This window comes from Sceloporus undulatus, chromosome 5 (genome assembly GCF_019175285.1).
Source record: "Sceloporus undulatus isolate JIND9_A2432 ecotype Alabama chromosome 5, SceUnd_v1.1, whole genome shotgun sequence".
NCBI classification, from domain to species: Eukaryota; Metazoa; Chordata; class Lepidosauria; order Squamata; family Phrynosomatidae; genus Sceloporus; species Sceloporus undulatus.
Window position 1 is genome coordinate 37,908,812 of NC_056526.1, and position 17,034 is coordinate 37,925,845.

Sequence of the window (17,034 nt, forward strand, 5' to 3'; positions counted from 1 at the left end):
TAAGTGTGCACAGGACTGCAATCCCAAATAGCAGCATTTAAAATATGGAGATATCATTTTAACTTAATATACATTGCAGAACTGAGAAAAAAAGGTTGAATTCATCATTCATACCTATATCCAAAAACTGATTTCCAAAAAGTGGAACAGGTAAGTAAAAAGATGATGAAATTGGGAATAAAAGTCTAGGGTGAAAAAACAGAAAGCAGAGTACATGTGCAACTCACAGGCTATTTGGCACATTTGCCTACTTACCCCTATTTCCAAATCCATGTGCATACAGGATACTACATACTATATTCTCTAGAATTGCATTTTGTATTTTTTTGTGTTTTTGCATGAACACAAAATATACTATATTGGAGACTAGTTGACATAGGGAAAATAAATGTATTCCACTGAGAGATATGTTATTTCATGTTGTTTTTTCCTAAACACTATGAGCCATTTGGCTTCAGATATGTCACTGAAATTCAAGCCATCTGATTTTAAGAGTACAATCCAAAGACAATTTCCAATAGTCATGAAATACCAGGAATAAGGAATAACTAAAATTATCAGTCATAACTATACAGCATTCTTCATATGTTCAAAAGGGGAAAAAATCCTCTGATGAGGACCACAGCATTTTTACAAACTTATATATGATATGGAAAGACATATAAATTATCTCCCCAAACACTTCCGCTCCTGGTCAACTAAAGAAATTGTCTGACAAAAGATTGAAGACAAGTGCTTCAGCAACATGTAAGAACACTTACAGATTTGTGAAGTCAAAGGCTTTCATGACTGGCACTCACAGTGTTTTGTGGGATTTTTGAGCTATGTGGTCATGTTCTATAAGACTTTATTCCTGATGTTTCACCTGCATCTGTGGCTGGCATCTTCCAAGAATGCTGGCAGATTAACATGGAAATTACTCCTTCCTTCCCAGGGTCACACAGTATATATACAGTCCGCCCTTGCCTTATGTGGGGGATCCGTTCCGGACCCCGCCGCATAAGGCGAATTCTGCCTATGCTTGAGCCCTATTGGGGAAAAATGTGGATTGTGCGCGGCAGCGCGTGGGGCGCCATGGGCGCACACGTCCATTCATTTGAATGGGATGTGCCACCCTGCGCACACCCCGCAGCTTGAATGCGTATGCTCAAGACTGCGTAAAGCACACCTGCGTATAACGCGGGCGTACTTTCTTCCAAGCCAGCATTCTCTGAAGATGCCAGCATCAGATGCAGGCGAAACATCAGGAATAAACTCTTCTAGAACATGGCCACATAGCCCGAAAAACTCACAAATAACTATTTAGATTTATTTGCCACATGTTGCTGAGACAAACAGACATGGCTTTTTCTTAAAGAATTAATCAAATTAAATAAGGATAGTTCTAACAGATGCAAATGCTTAACAAACAAATAATGTTATTTTTATGCCTTACTTGAGAGCTTTCTGTGGGTATCTAACTAGTGACTACAGAGTACTAGGCTCCACTAGATCTTATAAAACTCCTAGCAACCATAAAATAAATAATATTCAACATATTGTCAGCATGTGTGTGCTTGCCACCTCCCACCACTACCTTGTGTTCCCTTTTTCCCTTGTAAGAGTTCATCAAAAGCTGCACTGTGAACTATTTTACCTTCGTGCAAGATTTCTGTAGGTGTCCCAAAGGCTCTCAGTGTACCAGCAGCTGATGAATCATAGGGATAGGGTCATGAATATATGTTCCACATCTATTTAACATCAATGTTGGTATTCTGATAGCATTATGCATCAATAAGGAAAAGTGGGCTTTCACTGCAGTTGGAAAAATACATTGTCTTTCTCTATCTGCCAAAGAGGTTATTAAGTACCTCAGCTGAATACTATACGAGTACAGATATGTAATGTATATTTCAAATAGTCATTTGTCTCTGAACGTAAGATAAGCTTCTTAAAGAAGCTCAGGGAGGTAAAGTTTCCATTCATACTCCCCCTATGAAAAACTCTCCACAAAAATTCAGAGGGGCATTGCAAGCAATATGAGATGGAACATAAGCAGATGTTAGGAGAAGGCAAATCATCCCAGCTCAAGGCAGTTCTCCTGATTTGGGACAATTCTTCCCTTCTGCAGCAATCTCATTCTAACATTAGTCAGGAGAACCACTTTAATCCTGAGCGGGCAAGAGGAGACAGCAAACTTGCCTCCCCTGAACTTCCTTATATTAACTTACCTTAAGAACCAAACCCAACACAGTATATGGTAGACAACATATGCATGCTGTAGAGATGAATGTATCTAATAGTAATTGCCATTATCTCACAGATTATTTTTCAAAATACTAAATAGTACAGAACAGAAATATTTCAGGGATGTTTACCAGAATTTCAAAAGGCTACTCCTTGCAGATAACTTACCAATAGAGACAGAATCTATTCTAGTTCTAACTAAAATCTACCAGTTAATATGGAAAACAAAACAAAGGCCCATAGACTAAAAACCATCAATATACATTCCAAACCCCAAGAAAGGGGATGCCAGGGATTGAAGTACTGTATATGCTCATGTCTAAGTCTGGAAATTTTAGTAAAAAAAAAAATGACCCCCAAAACCTGAGTCATCTTATCCACAGGTCAATGTAAGTATTGTACTTTAACTCGTTATATATATAGGAACCATCCCCTGGTGAAAAGCAAGAGAGTAATCTGTCCTGGAAGCACCAATTTCCCTCTATTCTCTCATCAATCCAGCTTTTAATATAAGCACAGTTATGCCTCCTGAAATTCTGTAAGTTCTTTGGCATTGTTTTCCTTTGCTTCATCCTTTACATCCTGTTACATGGCCCTAAATTTTACCCTCAGCTTATCCACAGGGCCTATCAAACCCCATAATTTTGGCTCCAAAACCTGCCCTCAACTTATACATGAGGTCAACTTATAGTTGAATATCTATGGTAACCACAGAATCATTGCATTAATTTCCTATGCAAGTAGAGTGATGCTCAAAATTCTACAACAAAGGTTTTTACTATATGAGAACCTTTAGGGCTGAAGGGTGGGGTATAAATACCATAAATAAATAAATAAGAAATGCCACATGTCCAAGCTGGGTTCAGGAAAAGAATTCTATCAATACCATGGACTGCTAAAGAGAAAAATAAATGGGTCATATAACAAACAAAGCCTGAACTCTCCCAAGAAGCCAAGATAACCAAACTGAGACTGTCATACTTTGAACATGTGAGAAGACTAAGGCCCAATCTAGACGGGCCTTTGTGGCGCCCTGTCACGTGCTACGGGTTGGCCGAGGGCGCGCCACCCATACATGCCTCACCCCTAGCATGTGACGAGGGCATCAAAATGGCGGCGCCCTATACACATGGGCGCCACCATTTTGACACGACGGAAGCTTAGCGTCCGCACATCACATCCCCATAAGGACGTCACGAGTGTGCCATTGGCACACTGCGACGTCCTTATGGCACTGGAGAAAGAACTTGCTTTTTGCGGGTTCTTTTTGCTGCGCGAGGGAGCTGCACGGTTTGTCCACTGCAGCTCCCTTGCGCAGCAAAACAAGGTGCGGGCAGACCGCTCTTTTTGGGCAGTCTGTATCCTGCCATGGCTCACTAGAAAAGACAATAGTAATGCTTGATAAAAAAGATGGTAGTAGGAAAAGAGGAAGACCCCTTTGCAAATGAATAGACTCAATCCAGGAAACCATGTCCCTGGGTCTTCAAGTTCTGATTAGGACAATTGATGACAGGATGACCTGAAGGTCTCTCATTCAAGGGGTCACCATAAGTTGAAGTTGACTTGATGTCAGTGAAAAACAACTCAAGTCCTTGGAACTACAAATAACAGCAGATAACATTTTAATCATAACTTTTGAGTATGTTACCACATATGCCATCCTCCAAAGAAATCTCTGACCTAAATCCTATGTTAGTAGAGTATTATCATTGAATCAATTGCATTTACCTACATGTTGATTAATCATATAAGAACCGCTTCAATGAGTCTACTCTAGTTGAGACGAAACAACAGGATTCTACGCAGCCTATTCTCACACACACACTTTTGTCAAATACCTTTTGCTACATATAATTCAAGGCTGTAACAGGTCTGGACTTCATCCTCAACAGCAACAAAAGGGCCTTATGCTTCTTATTCAGAAGCAGATGAATCTTCTGATCAATTGTTTCAGTGCACCATTTGTCTTTTTTGTCTTTATATGCCTACAAAATCAACTCCTATTCTATTTAACATACACAAGAATGCTTGTGAGAAGTCATACTGTCTACATGTAGAAAATAAAACTGCTAGAAAAAGGAAAACTTGATTGAAACCCTCCAGATTACGTATTGTATCGGACCTTGCATTCATGTATTTTCTGCACATCATTCTTTAATATCTTAATTGGTTATTCAATCTAAACCCAGAATTCCTTACATACCATTTCCCCACAAATATACTCTTTACGACTGGTAATCTAGGATTTAGTAATTGAAATTAACAAAAGACTCCCCCTTAGTACATTGATACTTACAGGTACCCAGATTCCCTGCTACAACACTAGATAGGACCATAGACTACCATTTATATTCAAGCATAAGTCGACCTCATGTATAAATTGAGGGCAGGTTTTTGGGCCAAAATTATGGAGTTTGGTATGACCCCGTGGATAAGTAGAAGTAAAATCTAGGGATTTGTAATAAAGGATATAATGGGTGAAGCAAAGGAAAATCATGCCAAAGAACTTACAAAATACCATCAGGCATAACTTTGTTCTCATCCAAATGATTGGATGGATGAGGGGGGAACTGCAGTAAGTTGTGGTTGTGCGATGTGTGGAGGAGGTGACCAAGTCTAAGGAGTTTATCAAATGGGAGGAATTTCTCTTAAATTCGAATGAAAAGAAAGTGGGGTCAGAACGCATTCACTTCACGTTGCTAGTTTAGCGCAATTACGTGAATATGCATTGTGTTTGAACTGACTTCCCACTGCCCAAAAATAGCATGCCACTGCCTGAATTTGCATGTAGCAGTCTATCACACAATAACGTGAAACCCCATGATTGTGTTCGGACTGACTTCCCATTGCCTGAATTTGCGTGTAGTGAGTTATCACACAATAATGTTACACTCCATGATTGTGTTCAGATTGCCATCGGATTATACTTCCAATTCCCCTTGTCTGATAAACTCCTAAGAAAATATGTCAAAAAGGAGGAAAATGTGAAGCAAAGAAATGGTGAGTTTTTCAGTGTTTATGGCCTTCAACTTTACCCGATTCCCAGAAAAGCTGATAAACATACACACATGTCTTATTTAAGTCTTTCAAAGCCTGATTCCATTTGCCACTCTTTAATGGGAAAAGCCAAAAATCTGGCACTGCTACCTTTTCAAAACGTTCTGAAGCAGTGCTGCAGCAAAAAAGGTCGAGGGTGTTGTTGCTTCTTTTAGGTGCTCCTGGGATGGACCAAACTCTTGCCTTTTACCACTCTACTCAAGATATCAACTCTTTTGATAAGAGTTAAGGTACAGTACTTACACATACCTGCGGATAAGTTGATCCAGGTTTTGGGGGCTATTTTTTTGACTAAAATTTCAAGACTTACATATGAGTATATACAGTATTTGACTCAAATGTATTTTCCTCCAGAAAAAAAATGTGTTGTTGAAACAAAACAAAGAATCACATGTGAAATTAAAAACTACCAAACAACCTTTTGTGGAGGACAGTCCATTTCACCAGATATATTTACTGAAGAGAACACAGGTAGGTAGAAGTTGCTACCATGCGGTGTGATGCCAAGACGGTTTCAAAATGGGAAATTTAAGAAAGCTCTCCAGCCTTCAAACTGTGATACAGGGCAGAATTATAACTACATATTACCAAGTATATCAAGAAGTAAAAATGGGATCCAATTTACCCAGTCATTAGGACTACAGTGGCTACAGGACAAGCACTAGGGAAGCCTACCTCTGCTAGCCTCCAAGTCTAGTAGATACTGAAAGCTGAATCCTTTAAAATGATAGCAGCAGGTATTCATAAGCACCACAACCCAGACAGAGGATGACCACAGGCCCAAGGATCAGTTTGTAATTCTGGAACAGAGGAGTTTATCACACGGGAGGAATTTCTCTTAATACCAAAGAAAAGAAAGTGGCGCCAGAACGCATTCACGTGAATTCACTAGTTCAGCAAATTTACGTGAATTCGAATTGCGTTCGAACTGACTTCCCATTGCCCAAAAATAGCTTGCCATTGCCCGAAATTGCGTGTGGTAGTCTATCACACAATAACGTTAAACCCCATGGTTACGTTTGGACTGACTTCCCATTGCCTGAAACTGTGTGTCTATCACGCAATAACGTGAAACGCCATGACTGCGTTCGGATTGCCATTGGATTATACTTCCAATTTCCCTTGTCTGATAAACTCCAGGGTCAAGGACTTCTTCCTTTCTTTTAAGTTTGTTGTGTTAAAACTCACGGACCTGCCTTGTTTGTTGGTGGAACTGCCAAGTTTGTTCTTATTTGATTCATGTATATTGTCTTCATTGATATTCCACAACAAAATCACTCAAAAAACAAACAAACTCATGGACCTGAAGGGCTTTCTAGGAGGAAGGCTGGCCAGATGCCATAACCGCAAAGGAGAGCAAGGGGCTGCAAACTGTGGGATATTCAAAAACAGTAGCACATTTCCAAAGGGAAAACACTCTAATACAAATCTAAAGATGTCTGGTCACCCTAAAGGGAAACCACTTAAAACTATTATTATTATTATTATTATTATTATTATTATTATTATTATTATTAATGTCTTTCCTGCTTTTCCTCAAGGCTGGAAGTAGTTCAACATGATAAAATACAAAACACAATTTTAAAAAAGAAAGGAATAATAATAATAATAATAATAATAATAATTTTATTCTCCCTGCTTTTCCTCAGGAAGAAAACACATTAAACCAACAATAAATACTATAAAGCCATTAAAAGACACTCATAGGCGTATATAAGTATATATACTGTATACTTATTTTTATATATGTATACTCTCATATATATATATATATATAGACACACACACATATATATGTATACACATATGCATATATGTATGTATGTTTTATATATATATTTATATATATAGTTATATAGTGTGTGTCTATAACTGCTAACTGCTGAAGGTGCCTGGGGCTAGGTTAGCCTCTACCTCTAGAAGGGCCTTTTCCACAGCTGCCCCAGCCCTTTGGAACACGCTGCCCACGGAGCTCCGCTCATCTACCACCCTGGCCCAATTTAGGAAGGACCTCAAAACCTTCCTATTCAAGCAGGCATTCCCCGATTAAATATCCTGTGGGCCTCCCTCCTCTTCCGTGGCCATGAGGATGGGCTAACGGGGCCTTTGTTATTGTTTTTAGATTGTGTATTATTGTTGTTTTATGTTTTTAACCTGTATTTGTTTGCACTCGTTGCATATTGTAAGCCGCCCTGATCTTTTTGGAAGGGCGGGATATAAATAAAGATTTTATTATTATTATTATTATTATATATATATATGTGTGTGTGTGTGTGTGTGTGTGTATATACTTATATAGAGTGTGTGTGTCTATATATATATATATATATATATTCAAAAGTCGTGATTTGAAATCCTGGCTGGGGGAGGAGGAGAAGCCGGAGCCGTTCCCAGTCTGGGGGGAGGAGGAGGACGGGGGCGGCCCCGAAGTCTCGCCTGCGGCTGAAGAGGAGGAGGAGGAGGAGGAGGCCCCTCCGTGGCGGCGCCTGAGGTGAAGGGGAAAGGGCTGCTCTGGGGACCGAGGGAAGGGCAGAGACCCGGTGCGTGCCTTCCAGAGGGGCGGTTCCCTGCTGCTGCTGCTGCTGCTGCCCCATCCATGGAGGCGCCGGGGCGCTGGCGCTGGCCCTCTCCTCCTCCTCCTCCTCCTCCCTCGCGAGGCCCAAGCCCTGCGCCTCACCTGCTCACGCCGCCTCCTTCACCATCCTCTTCCCCTTCGAGCCACGAAACTTCCCTCTCCTCCAAGAAGCTCCTGCTCCTTCCTCCTCCTCCTCCTCCGCCGCCGCCGGCTCTGCTGCCGCTGTTGCTCCGCCTCCTTACAGCCACGGAAGCTCCCGCCCACCCTGCGCCTCCGGACTGGCAGATCAGGCAGCCAATCAAAGGCGGGCGAGCGGCGCGAGCATCCGTCAACGGCCGTCGAGTGACTCACCGAGCGAGGAGGTGGGCGGGGCTAGGAGGGGGAGAGTGAGGTAGGAAGCAGCCAATCAGAAGGGAGGATTATGTCATCGGCGGTAGGTGAGCTTTGCTGGTCCAGCTTCGAAGGGCGGAGAGGGAGGGGCCTTAAAGGGACAGTGCGCCCAGCGCCGGAAGGGGAGGGCGGTGCCACTTTGGCTGCCACGGCTCAATGCTATGGAATTCTGGGAACTGTAGTTTGTTGCGGCACTAGAGCCATGGAATTCTGGGAAATTCCCAGAATTCCATGGCTCTAGTGCCGCAACAAGCTACATTTCCCATAATTCCATGGCTCTGGTGTCACAACGAATTATATTTCGCCAAATTCCATGGCTCTGGTTCCACAAGAAACTACAATTCTGTCAGAGAAGGATTAAACAAATTACAATTAAAACATCTATTAAAAACACAATAAACTACAGCGAGGACAGAGCGGGGGGCAGTCATTCTGTGCTAGGATCCAAACCCTGGTCAACAGAGTCCTTGGCTACATCCGCACTGCAGAAATACACCAGTTTGACACCCCTTTAACAACCATTGCTCAGTGCTATGGAATTCTAGGCACCAGAGCTCCCTATCAGAGAAGGCTATGCATCTCACAAAACTACAGTCCCCAGAATTCCATAGCATTGAGCCATGGCAGTTGAAGTGGTATCAAATTGGATTATTTCTGCAGTGCAGATGCAGCCTTAATCCAACCCTCAAACCACTGACACCATGCTGGTTCTGAATTGCAAATTATGCTGGCTGAATGCAGAAAAAAGGATTCATTCTAGCTTCTATTTGGGTATTTTAATATTGTCAATGGAGGGTGCAATCTTGAGTCTGGAAGGAAGAAAGACCGACTGAAATCATACCCAGCTATATTTCCAAAGATGAAAACTAGGGAGGGGTTTTCAGAGTGTGTTCAAAGGGTGTGCCCATGCCAAAAGAGGGCAAAGGTTCCTTAGTGAGGAAGGTGCGCACACACAAAACCCTAGAATTTACACACTGAATTTAGGAAAGCCTGAGCCTACTGGGAAGGGCAAGACTCCACCCTCCCCTCTCCCTCTTGCCTAGTTAACTACCTTGTACTTTGAACTAAGGGTGCGTCTACACTGCAGGAATAATGCAGTTTGACACTACTTTAAGTGCTGTAGCTCCAGCCTATGCAATCCTGGGGTGTGTAGTTTTGTGAGGCAACAGCACTCTTTGGCAGAGAATGATAAAGACCTTGTCAAACTCCATATCCCAGGATTGCATAGGGCAGAGCTGCAGAACTTAAAGTGGTGTCAGACTGCATTATTTCTACAGTGTTGTAGATGCACCCTCAGTTTGCAGCAGCTGAAGAAAGCCAGGACAAAAGGTGAAAGGTGGAGAAGAGATGGGAAACTGGGGCATTATAAAAGCAGCTGAGAAAGTGAGAAAGCAAACCAGTAATTGGGGCCTTTCTTGCCAAACCCATATGGTTGGTGGGTCTGCTGAAATCAATAGGGCTTACTGGTGCAGGATGTTACTTAGGGCAGGGCACCGTCTATTATCCCCTCTGTTGTAAACCGCTCGGATTCCCAGTGATTGGGCGGTATATAAATAAATCCTATTATCATTATTATTATTATTATTATTATTATTATTATTAACTTAAGATAACTTTGCATGTGTTTTTGCATGGAAAATGTAGCTTAGAGAAAGCTGTGTTAAAGGAATCAGGATTTAAGTCTTTATTTCACTGTGCAGTTGCTTTAAGCACAGCTCAGTAACAGTCATCCCAAAATGAAATGACAAGTAGAAATTATGAAAGATAGGTTTGGTAAGGCAATTGGCAAAATGAGAGATTCCTTATACTTTAGAGCTTAGATGGACTTCAAGGCTCCAGTTTTTGTTTTTAAAATCTAAATAAGTATATTCAGTTTATAGTAATATTTTGAATAAACTGTACTTGGGCTAATGTGAAGTCAAAGGCTTTCATGGCCAACCGGCATCCATAGTTTTTTGTGGGTTTTCCGGGCTATGTGGCCATGTTCTAGAAGAGTTCAATCCTGATATTTATTCCTGTACTTGGGCTATTTTCAATAATAAAATCATTCTTTTCAACAAACTTTGACTCTTTTCCTCACCACATGTACTGAATGTTTCCAAACGTCTTTGTTCTTTTATTATACCAAGCATTATAATGTTATCTAAACTAAATTATACATAATACATTTTATGTTCCTAAAGTAGCAAAGTGACTTTTCATGTGTAAAGGATGCCAGTAGTGTGGTTTCCTCCCTCAGTTTTTCAGATCATCTCTCTTTTTCTGGTAAACAAAAAGCCTAAGCCAAAAAGTTTTTCTTGTGAATTAAAAATTTCCTGAAATGTTATCCCTCTCAGCCTAACTAAAGCAAAATAGTCTAATGCCTTTTCTTCTTGTGATCTATATATTACATATCCATTGATGCCACCTAGAAATAGGCTTTTGAACTGTCATATCACAGGTAAAGCCAGAAATATTGCCAGAAGCCAAGATGGTCAAATTGAGGTTCTTGTACTTTGGCTACATCATGAGAAGGCACAACTCATTAGAAAAGAGAATAATGCTAGGAAAGGTAGAGGCCAGTAGAAAGAGAGGAAGACCACATGCCAGATGAACAGACTCCATCAGGGAGGTCACAGGCCTGAAAGTACAAGACCTAAGTAGAGGACAGGGGGTCTTGGAGATGTCTCATGCACAAGGTTTCCATGAGTTGGGGATGACTTGAGGGCAGTTAACAACATCACATAGTGATGTATACTTAGCTTCTGACTAACTCAAATGCCTAGATCAGGAGTGGGCAAACTTGAGGATCCTATATGAACCCTCAGGAGCATGTTTGCAATTCTCCCAGCTCTTCAAAGCCCCTCTAAGCTCATGCACACGCAAAAGCCTGGGGGGGAAATCAAATTTACACAGATTCAGCCTGGACAATGAGGAAATAGAAATAGTAAAAGAATGAGGAAATAAAAATAGTAAAAGAAATAATGGGATCAAATATTGATCAGATTGGGGACTGCAGTCAAGAAATCATAAGAAGACTAAGAATGGGGACAGCAGCTATGAGAGAAATAGAAAATATCCTAAAATGTAAAGACATACAACTGAGCATGAAAGTTAGAATCATACAAACCATTGTATTCCCTATTGCCATGTATGGATGTGAGAGCTGGGCAGTTAAGAAAGCAGATAGGAAGAGAATTCATTAATTTGAGATGTGGTGCTGGAGAAGAGTGCTGAATTTACCATGGACAGCCAAGAAGTCAAACAAATGGGTCCTAGAGCAGATCAAATCAGAAATCCCTCTGGAAGCCAAGATGACGAAACTGAGGCTGTCGTACTTTGGCCACATCATGAGGAGGCACGACTCAATGGAAAAGAACAAAATGCTAGAAAAGGTAGAGGGAAGCAGAAAGAGAGGAAGGCCATATACTAGATGGATGAACTCTATTAAGGAGGTCATGGTATGAATTTGCAGGACCTGAGCAGAGCAGTGGAGCATAGGGAGTCTTGGAGATGTCTCATCTACAGGGTCGCCGTGGGTCGAGATCGACTCGAGGGTGGATAACAACAACAAACTCTTGGATGCCTCCAGGAATGATAGATACCCCTGAAGCATTCTTTAAAAAAAATGGCCAAAAACGGAAAGTAGACATTACTTCTGATTTCATTCTTGTATTGGTGCTTTGTAATGCACCATGGTGTAGTGCAGGGATACAGTGGCTTAGTGGTTAGGCCCCCAATTCTGACAATCGGAAGATGATAAGGTTAGCAGTGTGAGGCCTGAGTGCTGCATGATGGGGTGAGCTCCTGTCACTAGTCCCAGCTTCTGCCAACTGCTGTTCGAAAGCATGCAAATGCAAGTAGATAGGTACCACTTTGGTGGGAAGGTAACACTGTTTGATACAATCTTGCTGGCCACATAACCACTGGAGTTGTCTTCAGACAACGCTGGCTCTTTGGCTTAGTAACAGAGATGACCACCACCCCGTACAGTCAGTTACGACAAGATAGTAATGCCACGGGACTACATTTATCTTTACCTTTAATGATGGTTTAAAAGAAAACAAGAAAAAACAGTGTCCTCCCCTCAGGCTCACAATCTAAAGGCAAGGGGACACACAAGGAAAGAGTATGGCAGGGGGCAGGGGATTAAGTCCAGTAAATACTGACTCTCCCTCTGAGGCCAAGACAGTTGGGATGGAGGGAGAGCCTTTCATCTGCTTGTTGTTATTGTTGTTGTGTGCCTTCAAGTCATCTTCCAACTTATGGTGACCCTAAAGCAGTGAACCTGTCATGGGGTTTTCTTGGCAAGTTTCTTCAGAGGGAGTTTGTCATTGCCATCCTCTGAGGCTGAAAGAGTGTGACAATGTGTTTCCATGGCTGAGCCAGCATTCAAAACCTGGTCTCCAGAGTCCTAGTCCATGGGAAGTTAGGTTGGCCTCCTCCTGCTCTCTTTTTTTCTCTGAAGACATTTTTATTTAGGCAGGCATTTGGTTGGTGAATTTTACCTGTGTAGTGTGGTGTGCTGTCTTAATTGTTTTAATGGTTTTTACTGGTTTTAACTATGCAGTTTTTAACTTATGTTTTAATGTTGTTAATATTTAATTGTTTCTTTAACCTTTGTAACCAGTACTTTAATTCTGTCTTTTTAAATTATTGTAGCCCGCCTTGACTCCCACTGTGGAAGAAAGGTGGGATAGAAATCCTTGTAATAAATAAAATACATAAAAATAGTGCAATGCCCAAACCACTATGCCACACTGGCTCCCCATCTCCATCTGTTTAGTACCACATAAATACAGAGACTTATACCCATGTATACAGTTCTAAATAATCCAATATATCTATTATCTTTTAGTTCTGTATTCTCAGTTATTAATACACCACTATAGCTGGGACTTCCTGTCGACTGCCAGACATCAGTTAGAAGAATAAGTTTTCCCTTTCACCATACTTAAAATTACTTACAGAGTAACTACCCAGCAGTAATTTATTCAACTATGCAGCCAAGACACTGTCTGAATACTCCCACTAAGTGAATTCTGCACACTATGCTATAATTTGTCTCTTTTCTTGACAACCTATGACCCCTAGTGGTTGTATCAGACATGTTTTTGCTTTATTTATTATATATCTGCAGCCACAGCTATGTTATTGGAAGACCATTACAGTATTAGACATCACTATAATTGAGTTACTTTTAACATAAAATGCATGCAATTTTGTTATGAGTGTTAGATTTGTTTTTCTTAGAACAAACAGCTAACATTGTGAAAATCGGCTGCATTGAAAACACAACAAATATTTCAAAACCAATAATAATTGTGCTGTTATGTGGATATAGTCTCAAAATTTACAGTTCATCTATACGTTTAGGGCATGAGTGTGTGTGTGACTTTTTAAGGTTTCTTGAGGGGTTACAGTGGCCCTCAACCTCTGAGTTAAATTCTGAAATTAATTCATAGAAGACACCAGGCTAGACCACAATAAACGGTGATTTGACAAATACACACAGAATAAGGCTATCAGTGGTTACAAGTCATGATGGCTGTATTTTGTGCTTGGTAACAGGGGTAAATAGTATGCCTCTCAATACCTGTTGACACAGAATGCGAGCAGGAGGCTGTGAGTTCACTTGTGTCCTTCCCCTAAACCCAGCATGGTGTCGTGGTTTGAGCATTGGACTGTGACTCTGGAGACCAGGGTTCAATTCCTCACTTGGCCATGAAACCCACTGGTCACCTTGGGCAAATCAAATCACATCCACTCAGGGAAAGGCAATGGCAACCCCCTCTGAAGAAACTGTCAAGAAAACTCCACTATAGGTTTGCCTTAGAGTCACCATTCAGAAATGACTTGAAGGTGCACACAAAAACAACCTTCCCAAAGGTAGAGGTGGAGGAACTATGAAAACGATTCTGGACTAAGACTTATGTTCTCATGACCAGGAAGCGAAGCTCCTATCCCTGCTTCCCTTTTCCCTGCCTGCTGGGCTAACAGCATAAGATCGCTTTTGTATTGGGCATTGACCCAGAATAGCCACTGAATTTATACTCAGTCTTCAATCTACCCATAGGTGTGTATTATACATTTTAGGGAATCTTTAGTAGGGGGTTCATATATTGCTGTTGAGATTTCACGATTGTTTGCAGAAAGTAGGAAACCTATGTTCCATTATGACTGGAGGGGTGGAGTGGAAGGAGGTGACATCTTGATCCTAACATTAACCTCAGTAGGTATTTACTTACCCCAGGTTTTTGTTGCAGTTACTTTAACTTTACACCAGTGGCAGTAATCTACCCAGCCTCCAGGCAACAGGGCTGAAGCTAAGCAGGGTGCTCTCCCAGTCTTTCCTCACAGCATGCGTAGAACTGCCTCTTTGTACCCTTCACAGAGCCTTGGATACAGATAGAACATATGACTTGTTCTGTTGCAACAGTACTATTGCAGTTAGGACTTAGGAAGTCAACAACCATCTTATCTTCTTTCATCTGGTGTTATTTGTAGATGAGATTGCACCATTAGAGAATTCCTACACAATTGTTTGTGCCATAAAGGATTGTTAGTCTTCCATTTCCTGTATACAAACCACATCTTCCACTAAGGACTTTTCTAAGTCTCAACAGCACTCCAAGGACAATCTTTGTTCTTACATGATTTTTACAATTAGTGCATTTATATCAAGGACAAATCTTTCCCAGTTTTCTGAAGCTGTTTTAAAATTGTATAACTGTGAAACACATACTCAAAAGCTAAAAATCATCTATTGCATTATAAATTCCAATAACTACAGTAGAAAGCAGTTTAGCCTTTATCCCTCTCTAAAGCAATAAACAGCCCCAACTGTACTTGACTTCTAATACTGCAAACTGAGATTCTTCAATGGCTTGATGTACAGGGTGATTAAAAAGAATGGCGCAAATGTATATATAAAAAAGAATGTCTTCCCTTTTATTCCAGAGATAGCTAAGTTGTACCACAAAAAAGAATAAAAATAATTACTAAGTCTTGTGGCAATTTAAAAACTGACAAATTTATTATGGCATTAACTTTTGTGGACTGTAGACCACTTATATCTGACAGACTACAGTCCACAAAATCTTATGCCACGCCTGTACTAACACTGGTGCTTTACAGAGCGCCCAAAAAGGGTGCTCTGCCGGCACCCGTGTTTGCTGCGCAAGGGAGCCACAGGAGACAAACCGTGCGGCTCCCCCACACAGCAAAAAGAACCCGCAAAAAGCAGGTTCTTCTTCCGGCGCAGTTGTGATGCCACAAGGCGCCAATGTCGTACTTGCGGTATCACAACTGCACTGCGATGTGCGGACACTAAGCATCCATCACGTCAAAATGGCGGTGCCCATGTGTATAGGGTGCTGCCATTTTTACACCCCCAGTACGTACTAGGGGTGAGGCCTGATTGGACGCTGCGCCTTGGCCAACGTTAGCTTTTAAAGTGTCACCACGGTCCAATGTTTCCCTTTTTTATTAACTGAAAGGGGGGGAAATCAGTGGAACAAAAGTAGCATGAAACTTGTGTGTCTGATGACTTGTGAGGCCTCAATTTGTTTTTGTGCAGAAAAAGAGGTTGTACCCACCCCACACGGACAACAGTACAGAAGGCAAATTAGTCCTTCCACATGCTGTTTACCTGTCCCTAAAAACCTTATTGTTTGCTGCACATAGCAGATTTGGATAGCAAATAGCAGCTGGGGAAGGCATTTTACAACAGGTAAATGGGGAGGGGATGATGGCTGCTACTCCTCCCATGGGCAGATGTACATTATAGTGGGGACCATTCCCAAAGAAAGAGACTCACATTCATGCTGCAGTGATTTTATTGTGTTAATTTCCATGTATTCAGATAGGCCTTTCCCTCTGTACAACTTGAGAATGCTGACCCTGAGGGACAGAAGCTGGATCAAATCCAAAACTCTGCTACGTCCTTCAGAACTGGGCTCTTCGTAGAGGTAAGTGGTGAAGCATCAGGTCCAAAAACACAGGCAAGTTAGAACTGGCATCTGAGAGGAGGCAGGTATTATCAGGCCCACACTATAATCAGATCCTTCAGGAGCAGTCTGTATCAAAGCTGGTCTTGTGGAAGTATGGAGCCAAGCCTGTTATGCTCTCATGATCTCAACAAGATCTGACTGCCATCTCCTCTTACAAAGGATAGGGAGGAGACCTCTACACTGTTAAAAGAATTGTCTGGTTGACTGTCTCTCTCTTCTCCCCCTATAGTTTCTTTTACTTCCCTTAGCTCCCTCTCTGTTGTAGGTCTTTTGTGGCCATGACCCTCCTTGCTAGCTCTTGACAAGGAAAGTTCTGCCACTTCTCCTGTATCCTGACCTCTGTCACTTCTCCTGTATGGCTTGGTCCTTGGCCTCTGTTTTCCCCAGCTTTTCCCCTTCCTTAGCTGCAATTGTGTGACTTTTATTTTTGGCTCCTCCCTTTTGCAGCCAGCTGACCTCCAAGCCACTGGCTGTAACCCCTGTGCTTTGTTGGACTTTTGCTAGCTGGCACTGAGATGGCTGGGAGCCCTGCTCGAGTCCTAACAGAGATGGTGTGTGTGAGAGAGAGGCAATGTCAGCTGAAGCATGGCAGTCTCTAACATACCACTCCAGGGATTTGACCCCCTCTCCTTTCACACTACAGTGCCAATCAAGATCAGAACCCACACAGCTGTTCTTTTTAGCTTGAGGAGAATCTCATACACAGGATTCAAATAGCTCTTTAGAAATAACATCTGATTTGGTTTTGAAAAATCCATGCCTTTTTTAATCTCACCCAGGAACCAGATAGAACTG

At 41.7% G+C, this 17,034-nt stretch overlaps 1 protein-coding gene across 4 annotated transcripts in view; it reads right to left on the reverse strand.

The window, feature by feature from the left end:
• The window catches only part of MRTFA (myocardin related transcription factor A), a 113,215-nt gene extending 98,612 nt beyond the window's left edge, over nucleotides 1-14,603 (reverse strand). Inside the window, exon 1 of one of the 4 annotated variants that reach the window (XM_042467457.1) lies at nucleotides 14,476-14,603. The gene's annotated coding sequence lies outside the window, so the exon portion shown is untranslated. Of the gene's footprint in view, nucleotides 1-7,960; nucleotides 8,135-14,475 lie in introns of those variants that run through there. The other 3 variants (XM_042467459.1, XM_042467461.1, XM_042467456.1) reach the window with 3 other exon arrangements.
• Between the last annotated feature and the right edge of the window lie 2,431 nt (nucleotides 14,604-17,034).